This window comes from Hemiscyllium ocellatum (genome assembly GCF_020745735.1).
Source record: "Hemiscyllium ocellatum isolate sHemOce1 chromosome 38 unlocalized genomic scaffold, sHemOce1.pat.X.cur. SUPER_38_unloc_1, whole genome shotgun sequence".
Lineage (NCBI taxonomy): Eukaryota > Metazoa > Chordata > Chondrichthyes > Orectolobiformes > Hemiscylliidae > Hemiscyllium > Hemiscyllium ocellatum.
The window spans coordinates 630,875-647,241 of record NW_026867519.1 but is presented as its reverse complement, the minus strand read 5'-3'; the positions used below and the strand labels follow the sequence as shown (position 1 = coordinate 647,241).

Here is a 16,367-nt window from a genome sequence, read left to right as displayed (position 1 = left end):
TGTCTCCCTCTCTCTGTCACTCCTCTCTCTGTCCCCCCTCTCTCTGTCCCCTCTCTGTTCCCTTCTCTCTGTTTCCTTCTGTTGTGCCCTTCTCTCTCGAGCCCCCTCTGTCTGTCTCCACTCTCGCTGTTCCCCTCTCTCTGTCCCCTCTCTTTGTCCCTCTCTCTCCGTCCACACTCTCTCTATCCCCTTCTCTCTGTTTCCCTCACTCTATCCCCGTATCTCTGTCCCGCATTCTCTGTTCCTCTCTCTCTCTGTCCCCCTCTCTCTGTCCCCCTCTCTCTGTCCCCTCCCTCTGTCCCCCTCACTCTGTTGCCCTCTCTCTGTCTCCCTCTCTCTGTCCCCCTCTCTCTGTCCCCCTCACTCTGTCCCCTCCCTCTGTCCCACTTACTCTGTTGCACTCTCTCTGTCCCCCTTTCTCTGTCCCCCCCTCTCTGTTCGACTCTCGCTGTACCCCCTCTCTCTGTCTCCCCCTCTGTTCCGCTCTCTCTGTTACCCTCACTCTGTCCCAACTCTCTCTGTCCACTCTCGCTCTGTCCCCTTGTCTGCACCCCCCTCTCTGTCCCTATCTCTCTGTCCCTCCTCTCTCTGTGTCTCCCTTCTCTCCGACCCCCTCTCTCTGTCCCCCTCTCTCTGACTCCTCTCTCTCTGTCAATCTCTCTGTTCCCCCTCTCTGTGTCCCCTCTCTCTGTGCCCCCCTCTCTCTGTCCCCCCTCTCTCTGTCCCCCCTCTCGCTGCCCCCCTCTCCCGGTTCCCCACACTCTGTGCACCCCCTCTCTGTCCTCGTAACTTTCTCCCCTCTCTCTGTCCCCTTCTCTCTGTCCCCCTCCCTCTGTCCCCCTCTCTCTCTCTCTCCCCTTCTCTCTGCTCCCCCTCTCCTTATCCAACTCTCTCTCTGGTCCCCTCTCTCTGTACCCCCGCTCTCTGTTCCTCTCTCTCTGTCCCATCTCTCTGAACCTCCCTTTGTACCCCTCTCGCTGTCCCACCTCTCTTTATCCCCCTCTGTCTGTCCCCCCTCTCTCTGTCCCCCCTCTCTCTGTCCCCCTCTCTCTGCCCCCTCTCTCTGTCCCCCTCTCTCTATCGCCCTCTCTCTGTCCCCCTCTCTCTGTCCACCTCTCTCTGTCCGCCCTCTCTCTGTCCGCCCTCTCTCTGTCCCCCTCTCTATGTTCCCCTCTCTCTGTCCACCCTCTCCATTCCCCCTCCTGTCTCCCCTTTCTGTCCAACCTCTCTCCCTGTCCCCTTCTCTCTTTCCCCCCCTCTCTGCCCCCCCTTCTCTATGTTCCTCTCTCTCTGTCTCCCTCTCTCTGCCCCCTCTCTCTGTCCCCATTCTGTCTGTGCCCTCTCTCTCTTTCTCCCTCTCTCTGTATCCCCATTTGTACCCAACTCTGCCCCCTCAGTCTGCACCCTGCTCTGTCCCTCTCTCTATCCTCCCTCTATCTGTCCGCCATTCTTTGTCCTACTCTCAATGTCATGCTCTGTCTGTCACCCTCTCTCTGTCCCCTTGACTCTTACCCCCCCTCTTTCTGTCCCCTCCTTTCTGATCCCCTTACTCTTTCACCCTCTGTCTGTCCCCCAAGTTTGTCCCCACTCTCTGTCTCCTTATCTCTGTTCCCCTTTCTCTGTCCCCACTCTATTTGCCTCACTCTCATGCACCCCTCTCTCTGTCCCCACTCTCTCTGTCCCCTTCTCTCTGTTCCGCTCTCTCTGTCCCCCCTCTCTCTCTCTCCCCACTCTCTCAGTCCCCTCTCTCTCTGTGCCCCCTCTCTCTGTCCACCTTCTCTCTGTTCCCGCTCTCTCTCTCCCCTCTCTCTCTGTCTCCCCTCTCCCTCTGTCTCCCCTCTCCCTGCCCCCCTCTCTCGGTTCCCCACTCTCTGTCCACCTCCTCTCTGTCATCGTAACTTTCTCCCCTCTCTCTGTCCCCTTCTCTCTGTCCCCTTCTCTCTGTTCCCCTCACTCTATCCCCCTCTCTCTATCCCCTTCTCTCTGTCCCCTTCCCTCTGTCCCCCTCTCTCTGTCCCCTTCTCTCTGGTCCCCCTCTCCTTATCCCACTCTCTCTGGTCCCCTCTCTCTGTAGCCCCACTCTCTGTTCCTCTCTGTCTATCCCATCTCTCTGACCCTCTCTTTGTACCCCTCTCCCTGTCCCCCCTCTCTTTATCCCCCGCTCTCTGTCCTCCCTCTCTCTGTCTCCTTCTCTCTATCCCCCTCTCTATGTTCCCTCTCTCTGTCCACCCTCTCCACTTACCCCCCTCTCTGTCCCCAATTTCTGTCCAACCTCTTTCCCTGTCCCTTTCTCTCTGTCCCCCTCTCTCTGACCCCTCTCTCTGACCCTTCTCTCTGTCCCCTTCTCTCTGTTCCTCTCTCTCTGTCCCCCTTCTGTGCGCCCTCTCTCTGTCCCCATTCTCTCTGTCCCCCTCTCTCTGCCCCCTCTGTCTGTCCCCTTCTCTCTGTTCCTCTCTCTCTGTCTCCCTCTCTCTGTCCCCCCATTTGTACCCAACTCTGCCCCCTCAGTCTGCACCCTGCTCTGTCCCTCTCTCTGTCCTCCCTCTGTCTGTCCCCCATTCTCTGTCACCCTCTCAATGTCACTCTCTCTCTGTCACCCTCTCTCTGTCCCAAATCTCGCTGCCCCTCTCTCTTACCCCCTCTCCCTGTCCCCTCCTTTCTGTTCGCCTTACTCTTTCACCCGCTGTCTGTCCCCCAAGTTTGTCCCCACTCTCTGTCCCCCTCTCTCTCTGTCCCCACTCTCTCTGTCCCACTCTGTTACCCCCCTCTCTCTGTCCCCCTCATTCACCCGTTCTCACTGTCCCCCTCTCTGTCCCCCTTTTTTCTCTGCCCCCGTCTTTCTGTCCCCCCTCTCTCTCCACCCTCTCTCTGTGCACCCTCTCTTAACCCCCTCTCTCTGTCCCCTCCTTTCTGTTCCCCTTACTCTTTCCTCCTCTGTCTGTCCCCCCTCTCTCTGTCCCCCCTCTCTCTGTCCCCCCTCTCTCTGTCCCTCCTCTCTCTGTCCCCGTGTCTCCGTGCCCCCCTTTATGTCCCCCCCGTGTCTCAAACTCTCTGTTTTCTCACTCTATTAACCTTTCTCTGTCCCCCCTCTCTCTGTCCCCCCTCTCTCTGTACCCCATCTCTCTGTCCCCGCTCTCTGCCGCTCTCTCTGTCCCGGTCTGTGTCCTTCTCTCTCTTCTCCTCTCCATGTCCCCTTCTCTCTGTCCCCTTCTCTCTGTCCCCTTCTCTCTGTCCCCCTCTCTCTGTCCCCTTCTCTCTGTCCCCTTCTCTCTGTCCCCCTCTCTCTGTCCCCCTCTCTCTGTCCCCCATCTCTGTTCGCCTCTCTTTGTTCCCCTCTCTATGTCCCCCTCTGCCTGTCCCCCTCTGAGTCCTCCACTCTGCCCCCTCAGTCTGCCCCCCTCTCTGTCCCTCTCTCTGTCCTACCTCTCTCTGTCCCCTTCTCACTATCCCAAATCTCTCTGCCCCCTCTCTCTTACCCCCCTCTCTCAGTCCCCTTCTTTCTGTTCCACTCTCTCTATCCCCCTCTGTCTGTCCCCCAAGTTTGTCCCCACTCTCTCGGTCACTCCTCTCTCTGTTCCCACTCACTGTCCTCCTCTCTCTGTTCCCCTCTCTCTGTTCGCCTCCCTTTGTCCCCCTCTCTCTGTTCGACACTCTCCGTCCCCCTCTCTCTGTCTCCCCCTCTGTTCCCCTCTCTCTTACCCCCTCTCTCTGTCCCTCTCTCTCTGTCCCCTCTCTCTTTATCACCCTCTCTCTGTCCCCTCTCTGTTCCCTTCTCTCTGTTTCCTTCTGTTGTGCCCTTCTCTCCGTTCCCCTCTCTCGAGCCCGCTCTGTCTGTCTCCCCTCTCTCTGTCACCCTCTCTCTCTGTCACCCTCTCTCTCTGTCCCCACTCTCTCTGCCCCTCACTCTTACCCCCTCTCCCTGTCCCCTCCTTTCTGATCCCCTCTCTCTTCCCCCCTCTGTCTGTCCCCCTAGTCCATCCCCTCTCTCTGTCCCCTTCTCTCTGTTCCCCTTTCTCTCTGTCCCCTTTTCTCTGTCCCCTTCTCTCTGTTCCCCTTATCTATCCCCATCTCTCTGTCCCCACTCTCTTAACCCCCTCTCTCTGTCCCCTCCATTCTGTTCCCCTTACTCTTTCCTCCTCTGTCTGTCCCCCAAATCTGTCCCCACTCTCTCTGTCACCCCTCTCTCTGTCCCCACTCTCTGTCCCTCCTCTCTCTGTCCTCCTCTCTCTGTCCCCGTGTCTCCGTGCCCGCCTTTATGTCCCCCCTGTGTCCCACACTCTCTGTTTTCTCACTCTATTAACCTCTCTCTGTCCCCCCTCTCTCTGTCCCCCCTCTCTCTGTCCCCCTGCTCTCTGTCCCCCCTCTCTCTGTACCCCGTCGCTCTGTCCCCGCTCTCTGCCCCCCTCTCTGTCCCGGTCTGTGTCCTTCTCTCTGTTCTCCTCTCCATGTCCCCCTCTCTCTGTGCCCCTCTCTCTGTCCCCCTCTCTCTGTCCTCCTCTCTGCCCCTCTCACTGTTCGCCTCTCTTTGTTCCCCTCTCTATGTCCCCCTCTGCCTGTCCCCCTCTGAGTCTTCCACTCTGCCCCCTCAGTCTGCCCCCCTCTCTGTCCCTCTCTCTGTCCTACCTCTCTCTGTCCCCTTCTCACTATCCCAAATCTCTCTGCCCCCTCTCTCTTACCCCCTCTCTCTGTCCCCTTCTTTCTGTTCCATTCTCTATATCCCCCTCTGTCTGTCCCCCAAGTTTGTCCCCACTCTCTCGGTCACTCCTCTCTCTGTTCCCACTCACTGTCCTCCTCTCTCTGTCCCATCTCTCTGTCCCCTTCTCTCTGTCCCCCTTTCTCTCTGTCCCGTTTTCTCTGTTCCCCTCTCTCTGTCCCCCTCTCTCTGTTCGCCTCTCTCTGTGCCCCCTCTTTGTTCGCCTCCCTTTGTCCCCCTCTCTCTGTTCGCCTCCCTTTGTCCCCCTCTCTCTGTTCGACTCTCTCTGTACCCCCTCTCTCTGTCTCCCCCTCTGTTCCCCTCTCTCTATTCCCCTCTCTCTGCCCCCCTCTCTCTTTATCACCCTCTCTATCCCCCTCTCTGTTCCCTTCTCTCTGTTTCCTTCCGTTGTGCCCTTCTCTCTGTTCCCCTCTCTCGATCCCCGGTTTCGCTGTCCTCCTCTCTCTGTCCCCCTCTCTCTGTCCCCCTCTCTCTGTCCCCCTCGCTCTGTCCCCCAATCTCTGTCCCCCACTCTCTGTCCCCCACTCTCTGTCCCCCTCTCTCTGTCCCACTCTCTCTGTCGCACTCTCTCTGTCCCACTCTCTCTGTCCCCTTCTCTCTGTTCCCCTCTCACTGTCCACCTTTCTCTGCCCCATCTCTCTGTCACCCTCTCTTTATCCCCCTCTGTCTGTCTCCACTCTCACTGTTCCCCTCTCTCTGTCCCCTCTCTTTTCCCCCCACTCTCTGTCCCCCTCTCTCTGTCCCCTTCTCTTTGTCCCCTTCTCGTCCTCCCCTCTCTCACCCTCCGCTCCCTCTCCCTCTCTCTCGCCCTCCCCACCCTCCCTCACCTCTCTCTTGCACTCTCCATCCATCTTGCCTTCCCCTCCCTCTCCACCTCTCTCACCCTCCCCCTCTCTTACCCCCCTCACTCGCGCTCCCCCTCTCTACCATCCACTCTCTCAAACTCTCCCTTTCTCTTGTTCTCCCCTCCCTCCCTTCCCTGTCTCGCCCTCTCCCTCCCTCTCGGCCTCCCCTCCCTCCTTCCCCTCTCTGACGGTCCCCTCTCTCGCCCTCCCCATCCTCCCTCACCTCCATCCATATTGCCTTCCCCTCCCTCTCCCCCTCTCTTACCCTCCCCCTCTCTTGCCCCCACTCGCGCTCCCCCTCTCTCCCATCGGCTCACTCACTCTCTCCCTTCCTCTCGCCCTCCTCTCCCTCCCCTCTCTCTCCCTCTCCCTCCCTCTCAGCCTCCCCTACCTCCTTCCCCACTCTCACCCTTCCCTCCCCCTCCCCTCTCTCGCCCTCCTCTCTAGCCCTCTCCATTCCTCTCGCCCTCTCTTCCCTCCCCTCTCTCGCCCTCCCCTTCATGCCTCTCCTCTCTCGCCCTCTCCTTCCCTCCCTTCCCTCTCATGCCCTCACCCTCCCTCACGCCCTCCCCTCCCTCCTTGCCCACTCTCGCCCACCCTCTCTCTCGCCCTATCCTCTCTCGCCCTCTCCCTTCCTCGCACCCTCCCCTCCCTCCCCTATCTCACCCTCCTCTCTCTCTCCTTCCCCTCTCTCGCTTTCCTCTCTCTCCCTCCCCTCTCTTACCCCCTCCCCTCTCTCGCCATCGCCTCCCTCCCCTCTTTCACCATCGCCTCTCACACCATCCCTTCTCTCACCCTCCCCCTCTCTCGCACACCGCTATCTCGCCCTCCCCCTCCCTCTCGCCCTCGCCCTCCCTCTTGCCCACCCTCCCTCTCCTCCCTCTCTCGCCCTCCCCTCTTTCACTCTCTCCCTCCCTCTCGCCTTCACCTTCCTCTCGCCTCTCGTGCACTGCGCTCTCTTGCCCTCCCCATCTCTCGCCCTCCCCCTCTCACACCCTCCCTCTTTTCTTGCCCTCCCCCCCGTCTCACCCTCCCCTCCGTTCTCTCTCGTCTCTCGGTCTCCCCTCTCTTGCCGTCTCCTCTCTCATCCTCCTCACTCTCGCCCTCCCCCTCTCTCTCCTCCCTCTCCCACTCTCCCTCCCTCTCGTGCTCCTCTCTCTTGCCCTCCACTCCCTCACTCCACTGTTTCATCCTCCCTCTCTCAACCTCTCCCCCTCTCTCTCCCTCCCCTCCGTCCCTCCTATCTCTCGCCCTCTCCCTCCTTTTTCCTCTCCCCTCGCGCTCCCTCTCTCTCCCATCCCCTCTTTCGCCCTCTCCCTCCCTCTTGACATTCCCTCCACTACCTCCATCCCATCTCTCAAACTCCCCTATCTCACCCTATCTCTCCCTTGCCCCCTCTCTCTTCCCCCCTCTCCTTCACTCTCCCTCCACCTTCTCTCACTCTTGACCCCCCTCAATCAGTCTCTCTCTCACTCCCCCAGTTTCCTCCGTTTCTCTCTGACTGAATCTCTCTCCCTCCTGTCCCTCCCTCCCCCTGTCTCAGACACATTCTGTCCCCCTGGTCCTTCCCTCTCCCTCTGAACCAGAGACTGGGGGGTGCGGGGTTGGTTGGTCGTGAGGCTGCGTGTTGGCGGGGGGTGAGATGTGGGAGGTAGGAGGAGTGGAAAATGGGGTAGAGATGGAACTGCTGGAGGGAGACAGAGACAGCAGGACAGAGAGAGTGAGGGTGAGGGGATAGGGAAGATGTGGGCAGGTGGAGAAACCGGGGTTGGGGGGATTGTGTGTGAGAGGGGAAACAAGGGAGTGTGAAGAGGAGGGGTGATGAGAGAGAGAGAGAGAGAGAATTGAGCAGAAAGAGTAGGAGAGAGGTAATGGGGAGGCCAGGCCCAGTGGGGGGAACAGAGGGAGTTAACCCCAGCTCCTGAGCTCAGGGCGCGGTGCCCTCCCCTTCCCTGAGGACCAGGACTTTGGGCTGAGTCTGTCTCTCTCCAGCCCAGCTTCTCCAACACAAAGACACACAACAACATCGGTCCCTCTGCTGCTCGGCACGCTTTCATCCACATTTTTATTGGTTACAAATGGAAGTGATGGATACAGTCAGTGGGATGTGCCTTTTCTCACTGGCCCCTGAGTTGAGAGAAACATTGAAATGTTTCCCAGTAACCCCGCTGTGGGATAAGGATGGACAAACCAGCGCTCCCCACAGTCTGTTACCATAGCGACAGGCTGCTCCATCGCTGAAACACTGAACTGAAATGAGAAAATCCCGGATGGTGTGATTAATGAGGGAATTTGATGGATGGATGGATTTGGGTGAAGGGATATTTCAGCACATTCTTCAGCTGCTGCCTGAACTTAGTCTGGGTCACGGCATAAATTGCGGTGTTTGTGCAGCAACTGAGGAGCTGCAGCATGAAGCCCAATTCCTGCACAAAGTAATGGAGATACACAGGGGTATACACAATCCGCCACATCCGTCTCCATATAGAATACAGCATTAACGTTGACCATAACAGGATGAAATTGGCCGAGATCACAAACAGTAAAATGATGGATTTTTTTCGGTTTCTCATTTCTGTGTCAGACTGAGCGTCCCCATTGGTGTGAGCGCGGAGTCTCCTGCGGGCTCTGCTGGTCACTAAAATGTGTCTGACGGTGAGAACATTGAGCAGCAGAATCAGGAGAAATGGGACACACGGGGTTAGAATGTGGTGGAGGAACTCGATTGTGACCCAGACCCTGGAGACTCGAACAGCGTCTGTTACATCACAAAACCAGGGGCCGTTCCCCAGCACATACCGAGCCGTGAGCATAAAATACCAGGAAATGTTCTTTAAACAGCTCAGCACAATCACTGCTCCCAGAACCACAGCCGCCGTTTTCTCACTGCAATATTTACTTTTCAGCTTCTGGCAACAAATGGCCACAAACCGATCAAAGGTGAAAGTGACGGTGAACCAGACAGAGCAGTCAGTGGCTGCATAAAGCAGGACGGCGTGGATATTACACACGGGACGGAGTACAGGAAATAAAACTGTTCCCGATAAACAATGGGAATGTGTCTCAGGATCAGGTCGAGGATAATGACCAGGAGATCCGCCGCTGCCATGGCCCCCAGGTAACGTCTGACACATGGAGACAATCCACAATCTTTATAAAGCAGGACGTAGATGGTCACTACGTTAACTGTGAGGAAGGAAAACAAACCCATTATCCATCAGCCTGGAGGCAAAGGGACCCGTTTGATCAGGGACCCAGTGAGATTTTCAAATGTGTCCCTATATTCAGGGATTTATTAAAATAATTGGAGCTGGAATAACAAATGGGAAGGTCGGAATTACTGACAAAAATATGACATAAACCACAAGAAACCCTCCCTCCCCAAACACAAAGAGACACATCCATAAGGACAGATGGTTTCTAGAACATTCCCACACACTCGATCACTCGAGAGCAGACACAGGTCACTCCTTCCCAGTTCCTAATACGGAGGGTGGGAACGTTGCTGTCCTGAAGGATTCTCTCCCAGTTTCCTGAAGACAAACGGAGTTTGGGAATTTCTGTATTTTGGTCTAAATTGTGGTTGATCCTGTGTCGTGGAGAAATGTAAACGCAGGGAAAAACGTATTCACCCCTTTAACAGCCTGAGGGGCCTTCGGAACAGTGCCTCCTTCTCCCTGGAACGGGATCTCTTCCCTCGGGATCTTATCGTTTGTTCAATTCACTGACGTCCGGCCGTTCACAAACAAACAACGTCAGGGACAGAACGTTCCGGGGAATGTCAGTTTTAGAATGTCGGGGGCAGAACGTTCCGGGGAATGTCAGTTATAGAATGTCGGACAGAACGTTCCGGGGAACTCTGTGACCTGTCCATCACCTTTCCCCTCTATCCATTCTCCCAACATGATGTACTGTGCACAGGCTACATATCCATACAGCACGGGGAGCTGCACATCCCACATCATTGTATTATCTATAAACCTCAGCCAGACTCAGTCTGACCAGCACAGAAACCTGTGCAGTGATCACCCGTGAATTAAGCTGTAACCCAGGAGCAGTTATCCTGCTAGCATGTAGGACTGTCTACACCACCCCAGTGCATTGATTAGATTACTTACAGTGTGGAAACAGGCCCTTCAGACCAACAAGTCCACACTGACCCGCCGAAGTGAAACCCACCCATACCCCTACATTTACCCCTTACCTAACACAACGGGCAATTTAGCATGGCCAATTCACCTGACCCGCACATTTTTGGACTGTGGGAGGAAACCGGAGCACCCGGAGGAAACCCACGGGGAGAATGTGCAAACTCCACACAGTCAATCGCCTGAGGCATGAATTGAACACGGGTCTATGGCGCTGTGAGGCAGCAGTGCTAACCACTGTGCCACCGTGCGGCCCCAGGAATAGAAGGATCATCCACACGAGGCTGTGCTAATTTCTTGGTGCTATCGTGTTGAACTCACCTCATTAACTACCCATGGTGTCCCTCTCATTCAATACTAGCCCGATTCTCCCACCCATCATGCGTGCCCCTCGGTATTCTGTGACCCCTGGCACTGGTGCCACGGCGGTTCTGGTGGATGGGCTTGTACAGAGGGTGACCATTCTCTTCCCAGAGGGAGCCACACCACCAGACCCACTGAGCATGGTCTGAGCTCCCCACCCAGCTCAGTGCAGTATCTGCGGTCTGCAGAAATGTCCAGCAATACAGGACAAGCATCAATAACCTTCCCCACTCTGTCAGGGTAAGGGTCACTGTATTCTCTCTGCTCACTGTATATCTGTTATGGCACCTTCCCCTCCCCCCCCCCCCCCCCGCCACACCTCACCACCCTCTCTCTCTCTCCCCAACCTCTCTTCCGCTCTCTCTCCCTCTCTCTCACTCCCTCCCTCCACTTTACCCTTCACACTCATAACACTTCATGGATACAACCCTGTGGACTGACTCCATCCGAGCCCCTCCCCATGTCCCCCATGTACACCGGCACTAACAGCAGGGCCACCCACTCCAACCCTCCCTTTCTCCCATTCCAGGAGAAACAGCTTGCAGTCGGACAGAAAGGGCCAAGCCGGTGGTGGAGTGCCCAATATCCATTCCCTCGCCCCCTCTCCCCCCGCCATGTGGGGAGGGCCCTGGCACGACCCTGGAAGCCTCATGTGGGGATTCTGAAACATCCACGTCCCACCGACCGAGTAAGGAGCAATGTTCAGTGAGGGGCAATTCTCACTTTAAACCCACTGGCAGTTCCGTTTCCCCCCGGCACAACTTAGAAGCCGTGGCCCTGATGCCATCTCCCTTCTGTGTCGAGTTGGTACAAATGGAATCCCCACGGTCTCGGGGGGCAACAGGGTGGGCTCACAACACATCGTCACCACCGCCTCCCAGGAAGGGAGCACGGCGGCTCCCTCCCTCACCGCCCCCTATAAACAGCTCAGATACTGACACTAATCTGTGATAGTTACTGCTCTCCCCACTTGTCCTGACATCTTCAACAATCTGTGTTCATATACACCCAGCGCTCTCTGTTCCTGCAGCCCCTTTATAACGGCACAGCCTGTTTTAAATTGTCTTTCTTTATCTTTCATACCAAAGTGCATCACCTCACACTGCCCTGCATTGATCCCCGTCTACCAGTGTGTCACTGTCCTGTTAGAGTTCCACACTGTCATAGAACATAGAACATAGAAGGATACAGCGCAGTACAGGCCCTTCGGCCCTCGATGTTGCGCCGACCGAGTCCTACCTAACCTATACTAGCCCAATAACTTCCAAATGCCTATCCAATGCCTGCTTAAATGAACATAAAGAAGGAGAGTTCACCACTGATACGGGCAGGGCATTCCATGAACTCACAACCCGCTGTGTGAAGAATCTACCCCTAACATCTGTCCTATACCTACCACCCCTTAATTTAAAGCTATGTCCCCTAGTAACACCTGACTCCATTAGCGGTAAAAGGTTCTTAGTATCTACCCTATCTAAACCACTAATCATCTTATACACTTCTATCAGATCTCCCCTAAACCTTCTCTTCTCCAATGAGAACAGCCCCAAGTGCCTCAGCCTTTCCTCATACGATCTTCCTACCATTCCAGGCAACATCCTGGTAAACCTCCTCTGCACTCGTTCTAAAGCTTCCACATCCTTCCTATAGTATGGCGACCAAAACTGCACACAATACTCCAGATGAGGCCTCACCAGAGTCTTATACAACTGCAACATGACCTCAGGACTCCGGAACTCAATTCCTCTGCCAATAAAGCCCAGTACACCATATGCCTTCCTCACAGCACTATTTACCTGGGTGGCAACTTTCAGAGATCTGTGTACATAGACACCAAGATCCCTCTGCTCATCTACACTACCAAGTAGCCTACCATTAGCCCAGTAATCCATCATCTTGTTATTCCTACCAAAGTGAACGACTTCGCACTTAGCTACATTGAATTCCATTTGCCACATTTCCGCCCAGCTCTGCAACTTATCTATATCCCGCTGTAACCTACCACTTCCTTCCTCACTATCCACAACTCCACCGACTTTCGTGTCATCCGCAAACTTGCTTACCCAGCTTTCAAGTCCTTCCTCTAGATCATTTATAAAGATAACAAAAAGCAATGGTCCCAAAACAGATCCTTGTGGTACACCGCTAGTAACTGCGCTCCAAGATGAACATAATCCATCAACTACTACCCTCTGTCTCCTTCCAGCCAGACATAGACTTTACAATTCTTGCAGGTTTGGTACCATTTACAAACATTGAGATTGTCATAGTGTCACAGTCCCCATGAAACATCTGAAATCCTGACCCACACACAGGAGTGTGAGCAAGTGAAATACTGATATATTCCCAAGGACAGAATCGAATAATGACATACTGTCAATGGAATAACAAAAGTCCTAACACATACGAGACAGAGTAGATGAAATATTGACAAACCACAGAGCAAGAGAAATCCGGATAGGTTCCACTTATCTATATTCATCAGAGTGTAATGGGATGAAGGTGAAAGTGTGTACTGTACCTTTAAGCGAGGGTGAATGCTGCTCTGAACTGAGAGCTTACAAGTCACTGTGATATGAGAGGATGGCAGACCCAGAAACAGTATATTGCTGTAGAGCTGGGTCGGGTTATAAGCAGTTAAGAGATAGAGGGTCTCTTTCAGTTCACTTTCAGTGTTAAAAACTACATTGTTGTTTTTATTTAAACAGTGGAATTTGGGAGTTCTCTGTCACTCACATTTCAACAGTTTATGAGGCGAATTGAGCATTTATTTATGTTTAGTTTAAATTACCAGAAGAGCTCAATGTTGTGTCCTAACAATTGCTGTGTGTGTATCTGTGTGTCTCTGTGTGGGGCAGGTCTGGCAGTCTCTGTGGTGCTGAAAGTGATGCAATGCCTCCCTCTGCTGGCCTCCACACGCCACTGCACAGGCATTGGCAGAGGGTGAAAACCAACAGGGATTCATTCAGAGAGGGGGAGGGAGAGGGCAGCTGCTCACAGCACCATCCAAACTGATGTCTTATCCATGTACTGATCTAAATGTCCTTTAAACGTTGTAACTGTCCCTGCTTTCTCGACATGCTCTGCAAGTTCATTCCACACACAAGCCAGCTTCTGTCTAAAATAATTACCTTTCCTGACTTTTGTAAATCTTTTTTCCTCGCACGTTAAAATATCCCTCCGTTTTGAATCCCTAACTCTAGGGAAAAGACATCAGCCCTTCAGCTTATCTGTACCCCTCATCACTTTATAAACATCTGCAAACTTACCCCTCCATCTCACACTCTCCAGTGAAAAATGTCCCAACCTATTCAGCCTCTCCTTATAGCTCAATCCCTCCATTTCCAGCAACATCCAGGTTAAACTCTTCTGAACCCTCTCCAGCTTAATAATATCAAAATCAATAATATCAAAGTGAATAGTCAATGTATTTTATAAGTGTGGTGGACACCAAAACTAGAGGATATAGTTGTAAGAGGGGAAACATTTAAAAGTGACCTAAGGGCAGCTTTTTCACCCAGAGGGTGGTGTGCCTATGGAATGAGTGGGCAGGATGTCCAGACTGGACACAGTATTCCGGTAGAGGTCTCACCAATGTCCTGTACAGCCACAACATGACGTCCTAATTCCGATACTCAAAGGTCTGACCATTGAAGACAATTGTGTTAAACACCTTCTTAACCACATTATTTATATGAGATGCAACTTTTAAAGAATTATACCTGACGGCCTTCGTCTCTGTCCTACAACACTGCCAAAGGCCCTGCGTTTAATTGTCCAGGTCCTGCTCTTGTTGGATTTACCAAATCCAATACCTCGCATTAATCCAAACTTAAATCCATCTGCCACGCCTCGGCCAGTGAGTGATATTACCACCTCCTCACCTTCCCCGTTTAATTTTAAAATGCCCACCCCTCTCCAGGAGGCCTGCACACTCCGGCCTTGATTTTCACAAAGACCCTGAGCTTGGTTTGCCTTGTGTGGTTAGGCGGAGGAGAGACGGATTGCAGACACAGTCAGTGTGGAGGAGAGGCTGGACAGTAATCAGCTGCCTGGTATCATTTCATGGTTTTAGGCAGAGGGCAGACACACGTGAGAGTTGGGTTATACTGATCGGTGTTTTGGGACCAGAAATTATGGTCTTTCTCCGTGTCTGGTGTTCAGTAATAACTATCTATTTTTGAGAGCCTTCACTGGGCAGAGTATGTCTGCCGGATTTCTGTCCCTAATATTGCAGACTACAGATAATAGCGATTAAAGATGTTCATAGTTAATTTCGATCTTGCACTTGTTCAACAAAACAAAATGTTTTGTGTAGTTCAGTAATGGTAACCTGCTTATAATAAATCCATACCGAGCTGAATGCTGCCCCTTAAAATGTGACCCAAAATCTGGGTATAGTAGTGTACTGGGTAGTGTCCCTGTCTCTGAGTCATGGCTCTGGGTTTGATTCCAATTCCTGACATTGTTTGGTAGTGTTCCTAGCTCTGGCCCAGAAGGTGTGGATTCATGTCCTGCCTGTTGCAGAGGTATGTCTCAGCATGTCAGGACAGGCTGATGAACAAACACACAGGAGAATAATGTTAAAGCTTTATGGGTATTGCCGAGTGGTGCTCGTGTCCCTACCTCCGGGCACAAAGGTCTAGGTGTAAATCCCACAGAAGTGTCTCCTAATATATCTGAACAAACTGATGAAACTGGTTTAGAATTGTGACTTGATGGAGAAGGAAGAGGTGTCAGTGTTGCATTTCAGAATTTAGGCCCAGGATGACTGAAAGTACAGCCATTCGTGTTGATTGAAGTCACATTTCGCAGCAGTAAAGGTTTATAAAATCAGAACGGTCATGGATAGGGTTTGTAGTCAAGGTTTTTCCCCAGGTTAGGGGCGTTCAAAACTAGAGGACATTGGTGGAAAGTGAGAGGGGAAAGGTTTTGAAGAGGCCTAAGGGACACCTTTTCACACAGAGGGTGGTGTGCGTATGGAATGAGCTGCCAGAGGAAGTGGTGGAGGCTGGTACAACAACATCATGTAAAAAGCATCTGGATGCTGACAGACCTGCCGAGCTTTTCCAGCAATTTCCGTATTTGTTAAAACAAAACATTCATTTTAACACAGGTATCTATGTTAGCTGTTTGGATACAGAATTGGCTGGCCAACAGAAGACAGCGAGTGGTAGTGGAAGGAAAATATTCTGCCTGGAAGTCAAAGGTGAGTGGTGTTCCACAGGGCTCTGTCCTTGGGCGTCTACTGTTTGTAATTTTATTTAATGATTTGAATGAGGGGATTGAAGCAAGTTTACAGATGACACGAAGGTTGGAGGTGTTATTGACAGTGTAGAGGGCTGTTGTAGGCTGCAGCGGGACATTGACAGGATGCAGAGATGGGCTGAGAGGTGGCAGATGGAGTTCAACCTGGATAAATGCGAGGTGATGCATTTTGGAAGGTCGAATTTGAAAGCTGAGTACAGGATTAAGAATAGGATTCTTGGCAGTGTGAAGGAACAGAGAGATCTTGGTGTGCAGGTACATACATCTCTTAAAATGGCCACCCAAGTGGACAAGGTTGTTAAGAAAGCACATGGTGTTTTGGCTTTCATTAACAGTGGGATTGAGTTTAAGAGTCGTGAGATCTTGTTGCAGCTCTATGAAACATTGGTTCGAATGCACTTGGAATACTGCGTCCATTTCTGGTCACCCGATTGTAGGAAAGATGTGGATGCTTTGGAGAGGGTTCAGAGGAGGTTTACCAGGATGCTGCCTGGACTGGAGGGCTTCTCTTCTGAGGAGAGGTTGACAGAGCTCGGACTTCTTTCATTGCAGAAAAGGAGGAGGAGAGGGGACCTAATTGAGGTATTCAAGATTGAGAGGCATAGATAGTGTTGATAGCCAGAGACTATTTCCCAGGGCAGAAATGGCTAACACAAGGGTTCATAGTTTTAAGCTGGATAGAGGAAAGTATAGAGGGGATGTCAGAGGCGGGTTCTTTACACACAGAGTTGTGAGAGCATGGAATGCATTGCCACAGCAGCAGCTGTGGAAGCAGGGTCATTTGGGACATTTAAGAGACTGCTGGATGTGCATATGGTCACAGAAATGTGAGGGTGCTTACATGAGGATCAATGGTCGGCACAGCATGGTGGGCTGAAGGGCCTGTTCTGTGCTGTACTGTTCTATGTTCCATGTTCTATGTATTCTGAATACATTAAACATTTTATTTTTTAATGATGCAGGGCCATATAAACATACCTTCAAATCAACCGAGACCATTTTCTGCTCAGGGTATGGCTCTGTGTATAA

At 52.9% G+C, this 16,367-nt stretch overlaps 1 long non-coding RNA gene across 2 annotated transcripts in view; it reads left to right on the top strand.

Annotated features, from left to right (window-relative positions):
- LOC132808755 (uncharacterized) overlaps positions 1-15,269 on the top strand; it is a 50,781-nt gene extending 35,512 nt beyond the window's left edge. For both annotated transcript variants that reach the window (XR_009642144.1, XR_009642143.1), the window contains exons 2-3: positions 8,466-8,677; positions 15,187-15,269. This is a non-coding gene — a long non-coding RNA (uncharacterized LOC132808755). The remainder of the gene's footprint in view (positions 1-8,465; positions 8,678-15,186) is intronic.
- The last annotated feature ends 1,098 nt before the right edge of the window (positions 15,270-16,367 follow it).